This window comes from Biomphalaria glabrata, chromosome 9 (assembly GCF_947242115.1).
Source record: "Biomphalaria glabrata chromosome 9, xgBioGlab47.1, whole genome shotgun sequence".
Taxonomy (NCBI): domain Eukaryota; kingdom Metazoa; phylum Mollusca; class Gastropoda; family Planorbidae; genus Biomphalaria; species Biomphalaria glabrata.
This window is the reverse complement of record NC_074719.1, coordinates 17,042,314-17,053,711: the sequence shown is the minus strand read 5'-3', so window position 1 is coordinate 17,053,711 and position 11,398 is coordinate 17,042,314.

Here is an 11,398-nt window from a genome sequence, read left to right as displayed (position 1 = left end):
CTCAAACTTTGCAACCTCCTCAGAATACTGCTAACTCAGGCCACTTCCATTACGTCATGTGAGAGATCATTCTCAAAGCTTAAGTTCATCAAAAACTATCTCAGGAGCACAATGACGCAAGAAGGCTTATCATGGTTTTAATGTCAGTGAAGTCACAAATACTAGAAAGTATCGTTGTAGTTGATGTTATAGATGTCTTTGCTGCACAGAATGCACGACGTGGAGCGATATCAATTTAGATTTGTCACTTGTGCATTATTAAACTAATAAATAAAGGTATTATTCATTAAAAGAGTCTTGATTACTTTTTGTTAAGTTTACTGATATACTGAACCAATTGGATTTGGGGCGTATATATTTTTGCGTACATTATCCCATGTCATATGTCGAATGTCAAAATGTAAGGGGCCCCCAAAGAGGTCAATCCCCCCGGGCCCCCAAATCCCTAATTACGCCCCTGCACGGTAGTGATATAACGCAGGTAAAGTTGGCTATTTTCATTTGGCTTGTTTTTCTTCTAGAGCTGAGGATATTGCTTTTGGCTTTTTCACTGTCAGTAGCTTTCTTTGTCACCATTTCTCTTCCCATAATACAGCATATGGTTGTCATTACAGTTGCCAGCATCATCCAGTTTGAGTACTTCCACATATCGGAGGTGAGGGCGACCAGTTTTTCTTGTACATATCGTGAGTGGTCCGGATGACTTTCACAATACATTTATCCTCCAGCCGGCGAACATGATCAGGTAAACGCAAGCGGCATTGTCTTAGGACGGTGAAAATGCTGTGTCTCAATGTTACTCACTATTTCTTAGCATATGATTTTCAGGATCCGATGGAGGCAGCATACCTGTTGGGACGGCCTTAGGTAATTGGAGGCCCAAGGCGAAACGACTTTAGTAGCCCCAAATTTTAAAAAAATGTTAAACACCAAGAGAAAATAAAATTACGCAATTTATTAAAAACCTACTAGATCTATCACTAAACAAACAACTAACTGAAATTTCCATAGCGTTCAATGTCTACTTATACCTACACAAAGTCTAAAATATTTTATTTTTTCTCTGTGACAACAGAACAATGTATCCATGTAAATCACAGAAATCTGCTTTATGTTAATCCGTGTCATTCTTTAAGCAACAAAAGAATTGGCGTACAAAAAGTAGAGAGATGAATATGTAAAACAAGCATGACACTAACGATGCATGTTCAATGGACCTCATTCACCAAACGTAAACAAACAACAGTTTGCCACGTGGTTCTCTATATCTTCTATACAAATTACGCAATCCATAAAGGCTGTCACGTGATACGTAATTTTCATTGTTTATCAATATTATCACGTGGCTAAATGTTGTTTGTTTACGATAGAGCCACATGGAAAAGAAGCATAAAGGAAGGATCCTGGATTACAGATGGCTTACACGCCAGAAGCAGAAAGAACGGTGAAAGTGAACGGCGCCTGGTGATTATAGATGCGCAACCTGTGACCGCATCTGTGTATCAAGGATTAGCCTCTTTAGTCACACAAGAAGTTGCAAAGACAAAAGGCAAAAAGCCACAGAAATATAAATGTTTTTTTTTTGTGTGTGTACTTTAAAAAATGTGTGTGTGTTTGTGCACACAATAAATCTTTATTACATTTTGACCAAAATGTACTCAACTCACTCTGTCTGATAAAAAGTGTATAGGATATTTCTCACTCACCCATTCTCGGATTAAGCTGAAACTTTACACAATTATTTATTGACATAGATAAGACATAAATCAATTTTTAAAAAGTAACCAATTAGACAATTAATTAATGGTAATTAACTATTTTGTTTAATAGCAGCAAGAGAAAGTAATACTTCAGCATCCAAAGAAATAACTATATTTGTTGGGTTTAGTCCCTGTAAATAATTGTAAACGCTATTTCTCCCTCACGCATTCTCCAATCAAGTTGATGCTTAAAACAATTATTTATTATACCTAACGAATCATGAATCAATAAGTAAAAATACTCAATTAGTGAATTAATTATTTTGATTGATATTGAATGTAGATGGCAACTTGTACATTATTGGTAGATATAGATTTAAGAACGGAGTTCTCCTTTTAGATGAGCTTTGTTTTGTTTTTTGTTTTTTATATATATATTTTAATTTGCTTGTTTAAGCAATTACATTTCATATACAACGGTTTAGACCCGAAGAAAAGGAAAAACAAGCCAAATATTATAATTACTTTTTTTAAAAAACCAAAGCTTATGTAGGGATCGCAAATTTACTTTGCGATATATCGATATTACAAGACCTATCTTCCATTTTCTATATAAACATAATTAATTAATTACCAATAATTGGTTAATTTTGTATTGACTGAAGTGTTATCAAAAATGAATTAATTGTGACATGATTAGGAAGTGAAAGAAATAAAGTGTACACATTTTTAGCGGCCCCGAAAGAGGAAAAGACGCTATTAGTTTTGTGCGAAATGTCTGTCCGTCTGTCCGTCCGTCCCGTTTAGATCTCGTAAACTAGAAAAGATATTGAAAACCCGACATCACAATATTTTAGACCATTCAAAGTTCTGATGCAACGGCTACTTTTATTTTCTGAAAGCGAAAAATCTAATTTTTAAATCAGTTATGCAAGCCGTTTTTTAAAGAGATAAAACTAATTAGTATGCATTATAAGTTAGACCTAAATTAACACGAATAGTAATCTTGTAAACGTCATTTTCGTGCACTTTTTTTTTTATTTAGCACGAAAATACTTTTTTTTTTGAGCATTCGAATAATAGATTGAGCCTTTTCAAAACAATTATATCAATTATAAGACTTCAGTTAGGCCAGGAGAGGCGCGGTAGCTGAGTGGTAACGCGCTTGGCTTCCGAACCGGGGGCCCTGGGTTCGAATCCTGGTGAAGACTGGGATTTTCAACTTCGGAATCCTTAGGCGCCTCTGAGTCCACCCAGCTCCAATGGGTACCTGATATTAGTTGGGGAAAAGTAAAGGCGGTTGGTCGTTGTGCTGGCTACATGACAACCTCGTTAACCGTAGGCCACAAAAACAGATGAACTTTACATCATCTGCCCTATAGATAACAAGGTCTTAAAGGGGAACTAGTTAGGCCAGGTTCACATCTAACTTTGCATTCACTTGCACCTATCCTTTGATCTGCTGTACCGTTGTGGCACTACACAAGAACTGTCAACCTTCTTTCTCCATTCTTATCTCTTATTTGTCTTTGATATAATTTCATTTGGATGTTCTTTCTGAAAATATTGAAGCCTGCGTGGGTGGACCACTTCGGGGGCCGATTTTGAGTTTGTGTTTCCACACAAACTGTCTTTGTGATCTTGTTTAATTTGATATAAGCTTAGTAACTAGCAAATATACAAAAACTTTTTTAAAAAGCTTATTTAAAGGAAAGAACTCCGCAATTACAACTATATAATTTAGAAGTTATTTCCCTTATTTGATATCAAACAAAAGAATTAATTGCTAATAATTAATTAACACCCTCGTTAACCGTGGGCCACAGAAACTCGCCATAGACAACTGCTTTGTCTGCATTTAGTAAACAAGATAAGTATGCCACAGCTGGGTCTGCTAAAGTATCTGAAAAATTGCAGACTAGAAGACGATGCCTTATATTATTTTATTCTAAGTTTTGCAATTCTCGCGTGCTTGTTTAATGTGACGAGAGTTTCTGAGATTCTATAAAACGTGTGTTGCGATAATTCATTTATTTTTAAATAATTACTCTAAAACTTCTGTAGATACGTAGTTTCTCACAATCGGAATCTCTTGGAAAGACATGCTGATGGCTGAGTGGTTTAGCGCTCGGCTTCTGAACCTGAGGTCCGAGGTTAGAATCTCTGTGAAGACTGGGATTTTGAATTTTGGGAAGTTTAGGGTGTCCCTGAGTCCACCCAACTCTAATGGGTACATGACTTTATTTGTTGAAAGTAGAGGCGGTTGATCGTTGTGCTGGCCACATGACATCTGCTCGTTAACCGTTGGCCATAGAAACAGATGATCTTACCATGATCTGCCTCATAGATCGCAAGGTCTACAAGTGAAACCTTACTTTACAACATATTTCTATAATTTTGTACGATAGCTGTTTTAATTGTATTTCTTTGGTTGTTATCTTTGCACACAGGCCTGGAACGCTCAACATTTCCATACTGGACGACTTAAAATTAGAAGATCTTAAAGCAAGACCTGACTGTAAGGCAGGGGCAGACTGGCTATATGGGCATTCGGGCAAATGCCCGGTGGGCCGGTACCCAAGTGGGCCGGCAGGGCCACCGAAAGGGCACCATGAATACCAGTAAATTGTTAAATTATTATACTCTTAAAAGGCAACACTTTGAGCGTTGATTAAATATCACCATCTGTTACACTTTTAAAGTCTAATACTAATGTAAAGCAAGGTCGTAAATATCCTTCATTCGTCTATCTATAGTGCTTCTAGACGTCACTAAACGACAAACAAGAAAATTAAGGCATTTATTTCTTATAGAGATTGACGTAAGTGTGAAATAAAGGGATCAACAACAACGTTCCTATAGAGGACATGTCCAGTCACATACGAATTCTTTTTTTGCCACATAGACCACAAGATCTGAAAGGGGAACCTTACTACTGGATAATTGTGTACTATGATTTTCGCATGATTCACTTTTTAATGTTTAGATAAAAAATAAATCTGCACCCCCTAAGCAGTAAGAAGATAAACTATATCTTAATAATTTAGATTTTGTTCAAATTGTTTAATACATTTAAATCTAGATCTACGTCTGGCCTCTACTTAGTCTAATTTAGATTGTTGTCTTTCACCACCTTTATAATGACAGCATTTACGAATGAACAGGCTTAATGCCATAAGAAACACTAATGCCAAGACGACAAAGATATAGACTTAAGTCGAAATACAAAGAGGCTTTACTAGAACATGAGATTATCTTGACAGCATTTGTTTACTGAGCGTAAGGATATTAAAAACAAGTGGATATGTTCTGTTGTGTGTGTGTGTAGCCAGCTTTAAGGTTTCGAAGTTATTGAGAAAGCAGTAGGCCTATATGACAGTAAATTTCTCTTTCGGACCTTGCTATCTATAGATCAGATGTTAAGATCATCTGTTTCTTTGCAAATGGCTAACGAGCAGGGTGTCATGTGGCCAGCACAATGACCAACAGCCTTTACTTTCTCAACTAAAGTCAGGGACCCGTTAAAGTTGGGTGGACCCAGGGGAGCCCTAAAAATCCCAAAATTCAAAATCCTAGTCTTCATCGAGATTCCAAAATCAGGAACCCAGGTGCAGAATCGCTTAACCACTCAGCCACCGCGCCCTCATGACCTTGTGGGATGGACAGTTAAAATAATGGAGAATGAAGAGTTGTATTTGTAAATTAAAGTTCATATGTCTGAGAAAATGGCGAGGTGTGAAAGTGAATCCTAAACAATATGTTCGTTAATGGAAGATCTTTAGATGTCTTGAATGTGAATGTTAATGTATATGGTAGCAAGAACTTTTCACATTAAGAGATTCCCCATTCCAAGTGTTATACTTTATTTATTTAGTAATAGCGCTTATCAGATAGTTTCAAAACCATCTGATAAATTATTCATATACCAACTACTTTCGATACATTATTAAAATGTACACTATGATTTTGAGGTCAGGTAGGATTGGACGCCCACCATGTGGCATACAACTTGTGGGCCGGAATGTACAGAAATGCCCGGGCCGATTTTGACTCCCAGTCCGCCCCTGCTGTAAGGCTGTCTTCATGACATTGGAAGAGACCTTTATGATGTCTGATTGGACAGGATGTTTACCAAACGAAACTATGCCTGTAAGGTTTATATATATATATATAGTATTATCTAGTATTGTTTTACTTGTATTGATTCCAAGTATTTCGAGGTCAGAAACAAGAATGTTGGGGAATATGCATAAAGGGGGGGGGGGGTAAACGAAATCAGATATCAATATAAAAATAGAGTGTTGGAAGAGGTTGTGTTTTTTTTCGTTTTTGTTTTTAATGTATTATGATTTGATCTTTCAAGCTTGATTATTACATAGTAAAACATTGTTTTCGAAATTGCAATAATATAAAATGTATAATGTCCCCCCCTCCTTCTCTGTCTCTCTCTCTCTCTTTCTCGCTCTCTCTCCCTCTATCTATATATCTCATTAAAACAGAGTGCATTGACATAGTTCAGGAAGCAGGAGGAGGCTATCCAGTCTCTCCCCGACATGTAACTCTTTAGACTTTTTCATTACTGATAAAAAACTTCCCAGAATCTGCCAGCAAAATCCCTTACCAAGAAGGAGAGGTATGTAGACCCAACTTCTATTACACAGTATTTTAAAAAATCTGTGTTGACAAAGTTTTTCAGCTCAAACTATTGTTCACTGACGTAGATATCATCAAACCAATCAAATTACTTTCTTACATACCATCGTCACTTATTCTGATCACTAGCGGATCCAGAACTTTGGAGTGGGGGGGGGGGGAGGGGCGATTTTTTTCCAAACCCTAACCCTAACGCCCAGTAAACCCTAACCCTATACATAAACGTGCGTACAGCACACACACACACACACACACACATATATATATATATATATATATAAATAAATATATATATATATATATATATATATATATATATATATATATATATATATAAGAATAAATAAGCAGTATTTCTCAGTATTTTCATGCATTCTTCACTGTAGAAACGCATTCTCCTGACATCTACAGCTCTTTATCCCCGACGCCAAAAAGCGTTTTCTTGAATTTTTCACTGCAGAAACACCTGCTCCTGACATCTACAGCTCACTATTCATCAGTGAGTTTCGGGGCCTAGCCCCTACGCATAAAGCGTTTTATGCATTCTTCACTGAAGAAACGCATTCTCCTGACATCTACAGCTCATTATTAATCAGTGGAGTTCGGGGCGAAGCTCCGACGCCAAAAAGCGTTTTCTTGCATTTTTCACTGCAGAAACGCCTGCTCCTGACAACTACAGCTCACTATTCATCAGTGATTTTCGCCCCGACGCTAAAAGCGTTTTCTTGCATTCTTCGCTGAAGAAACGCATTGTCCTTACCTAAAGCTCATTATTCATCCTATTAAAAAAGGACCTTTTGAATAATATTGTACTTGAAAAATATTCTAATTTGAATGTATACGCCCTTAATACATTGCAAATAAAACCGATTTGTTCCTTGAAAAGATTAAGGCTTTGAGGATCGCCGCCGAAAAAAAAAATTCGATAAATAATATTCAATAAAATTCAAGCATAAATTGTGAGTTATAGTCCCAAATTTAACTAGAAAAATATTAGATTGAGTAAAGGTTGGAAAAAAGGCTATTCATCTCAATCGTGACTCTCATTCTGAAAATTTTTGTTTGAATTTTAACTTTTCCAAAGCAAAGTCTTTCTTAAAATAATTATGATAAATTCATGTGAAATTACATAAACTCTGTCTGGAAATGGGAGGGGCGGTAGAATGAAAACGATTTATCCTCGCTCCTTTTTATCATTTCTGCTAATGATTAGATTTGGCAATAAAGAATAAGGGTTTGGCCACTCTATACGAGAATTTAATTTATAGCATATATAAATTATATTAGTGGCTGATTTTTTTTTATATTTGTAATTTCTTAACTATAATACAAAAATAAAAAGTATTGCTTTGTCCGATGAGGGAAAGGAGATGGCATGTATCGCCCCTCCCACCTTTTTCCTTTTATATTTACTAATCATAAAATTTGAGATTAGAGTGTGGTGCGACATAATATACAAATGGGTTCACATATCAATTATATAGAAATTCAACTATTTTTGTTCACAAACTATGATTCCTCCATAAAAATATGACCGCCCCCCCCACTCAGAGGGCTAGAGCGGGGAGGGAAGTACATGCAATCGCCCCCCCCCTTACCCCACCGAATCGGCCAAGATACCTGAAGGAGAGCGACATGATATCAAATTTATATAAAATATATGCTCACAAACTATGATTTCTCCATAAAAGTAGGACCGCCCCCCCCACACTCAAAGGGTTTAGGTGGGAAGGGCAGGAGAGGTTTCGCCCCCCCCCCCACACACACCAATCGGCCAACAAGGGAACGACATAATATAAAGATCGGTTCAAATATCAATAACAAGTTTTAATCATATAGATATTTAATTGATTCTTTTGGCAAGCTGTGATTTCTACAATTAAATTGGACCGCCCCTCCCACTCAAAATTTTATGGTGGGGGGGGGGCCGATTGATGCTATCGCCCCCTCCCGACCCCACCTAATCGGCCAACATACTAGAGGGGGCGGCGAAATAATCTAAAAATAGTTTGAAATATAAATAATTAGTATATATTATTAACATAAGTAATAAATTCGTATACAAATTGTGTGACTTCTATACTAAAATTCGATCACTGGCGGATCCAGGGGGGCGGGGGGCGGCCGAGTGGGGGTCGGGGGCGATCGCCCCTACCCCTCCCCCTGGATCCGCCAGTGGTTCTGATGGCCTTAACTCCCCGCCACCAAGTAAAAAAAATCTTTTTCAAAAAATCTATCGTTATGATTTTTTTTTCCCACTTCTATAAATCGAGTAGATAATGGTCTATATTGGATGAGAAATTGCAAATACGCTTCGACGAATTTTGATTGTGGCATAGTAGTAGCCGAGTAGTCATTGAAGTTTTAAAATTATTAGATATACAGACATGTTTTTTTTTTATTTTTTTATTTGAAAATACCATTTTGAGCTCTCCACCCAGAAAAAAAAAACTAACACAGAACCTATTATCAAGGGACGGTAACCTTGATATGCGGTATGCGCGCTGGACTGTTTTGAGGGTAGTCCCGGATTCCAACGCTCCCCGCCCCCCCTCCCCAACCACCTTTTTTTTTCGATCTGCGGGAGGTTTGCATCAGAAAGTAAATAATTTTAAACTCTGAAGGAACATGTCAAACATTTTACAAAATGTATAAGTTTTATAATAAATAAAAAGTTACCATGGAATCCCAGTATTGACAAAATTATTTTAAAAATTAATAAAATTGATAAGACTTATTTAAAGGCATTTTTAAAAATAATCTAAAGAACATAAAAATAAATTACTGTTTAATCTTAATTAGACCAATATTAGAATATGCATCCTCTGACTGGGTCTGTTAAAAAAAAAACTGAAACTAAAACAGACTCAAAATAAAGCCTGAAATTTAAAACAGCAATCAAATATTTACATATAGGCCCTAACTAGAGTTACGCCATGAGTAAAATCACTCAAATTGGAGACACCTCGAGAGAAAAGACTAAAAATTAGAGTGACAATTCTGAACTATAACATAAAAAATACAAAACACAACTTGATAAAATACTCAGAAAGACACATAGATAAAGGCACATTTATATTCCATAAACTACGGCAAGATTTCACAAGCACTCCTTCTTCTTTAAAACTATGAGAGAGAGAGAGAGAGAGAGAGAGAGAGAGAGATAGATAGATAGATAGATAGATAGATAGATAGATAGATAGATAGATAGATAGATAGATAGATAGATAGATAAACAGACAGACAGACAGACAGATAGATAGATAGATAGATAGATAGATAGATAGATAGATAGATAGATAGATAGATAGATAGATAGATAGATAGATAGACAGACAGACAGACAGACAGACAGACAGACAGATAGATAGATAGATAGATAGATAGATAGATAGATAGATAGATAGATAGATAGATAGATAGATAGATAGATAGATAGATAGATAGATAGATAGTGTTACGTATTTCTGAATCTTCTGGCTAGAAGTATTAGTAGACACACAAATAAAAACATTGCAAAGAACTTGACGACTAAACTCTCAGATAGATAGATAGATAGATAGATAGATAGATAGATAGATAGATAGATAGATAGATAGATAGATAGATAGATAGATAGATAGATAGATAGATAGATAGATAGATAGTGTTACGTATTTCTGAATCTTCTGGCTAGAAGTATTAGTAGACACACAAATAAAAACATTGCAAAGAACTTGACGACTAAACTCTCAGCTTCATATAACTTTATTGACTATTAACTCTAACAATGTGTTACTGTAACATGTAGCGTAGAAGACTGTACAATATCTGTCAGTTTACAGTTAGCTATACTTCGTTGCAATTCATCTCTTCACTTCGTTGCAATTCATGTCTTCTCAACTTGCATCGAGCCGTATTCCACAGAACAGACCAACGACACACTTCCCAGTGTCGCTCCAGGTCTCCCAAAGCTGAACCAAGTCGTACTCAAAGTCTACAAAATCAGAGCCGCACACGTCTTACATCGACTGTATCGACTGTAACGGCTCAAGTCCACTGTAGTTCGCTGTATAGACTTTAACGACAGCAATTCACTCCAGTTAACTCTACCCTAGTTAACTTGCATCGAGTCGTACACATCTCTCTTCTACTGTCTCGCACAGTAGACAACAGTACCGACGACTCACTCACGACTCCATACGACTGACTTTCACATTAACTCTCTGGCTTATATAGAGTCACTAATCCCTTGTCCAAAGTTGCACAAACACGGCTAGTATCCTGTGGAATAACACGTGAGGAAACGTCACATCCTGTCTTTGTTGATACATGTACATTCCAGAAAACACCCGCTGCTGTGTTATCTCGCCGGGGTCATACGTTGACCTCTACCTATCACTGTCATTTGTAACAATAGATAAGTATTTCTGCTTTGTTAATCTCCTATATTCTATATAAAATAAATGTTAGATGAAGACCAGCTTGAGGCAAGTTTACTTGAATTATTGAAATCTCTGAAAGCAATGCACTAACTAGTTAAGTGTAATACTACAATATGAACTAAAAATCAGCAAAGGGAAGGGTTGGGAAGCTAAGGTTTGGTTCTTCCTGCAAATGTCAAACGGCTAGAACGTTCTGAGAAAGTGGACGGGTAAGAAATCATAGTTTGCTCACCTGGCATACCCTTCCAAACAGTACCATGTATACTTAGTATACAATTAAATACCATGATAGATTCAAAGAATGTAGTATATTACTGAAAATTGAGGACCATGAGACCAGCAAAACTAAAACTATTGAGCTCCTGCTAGCTGCTAGAGGATTCATTTCCGAATACCGTCATCTGATTCGTACATTTGCGGTAATTGTGGCTACGTTTGAGCGAAGTTTTTTTTTCCAAACTAAAGTTGATCAAGAATTACTTGGGATCAATTATTACAATTTACGACTCACTAACTAACTATTGTGTCCATTGAACAAGAGTTGGTTTGAGCGGTGAAGCTTTTACAGTACGAGACCACTGTGACTACTGGTTCCCGGTCATTTCATCACCGATCACTTCA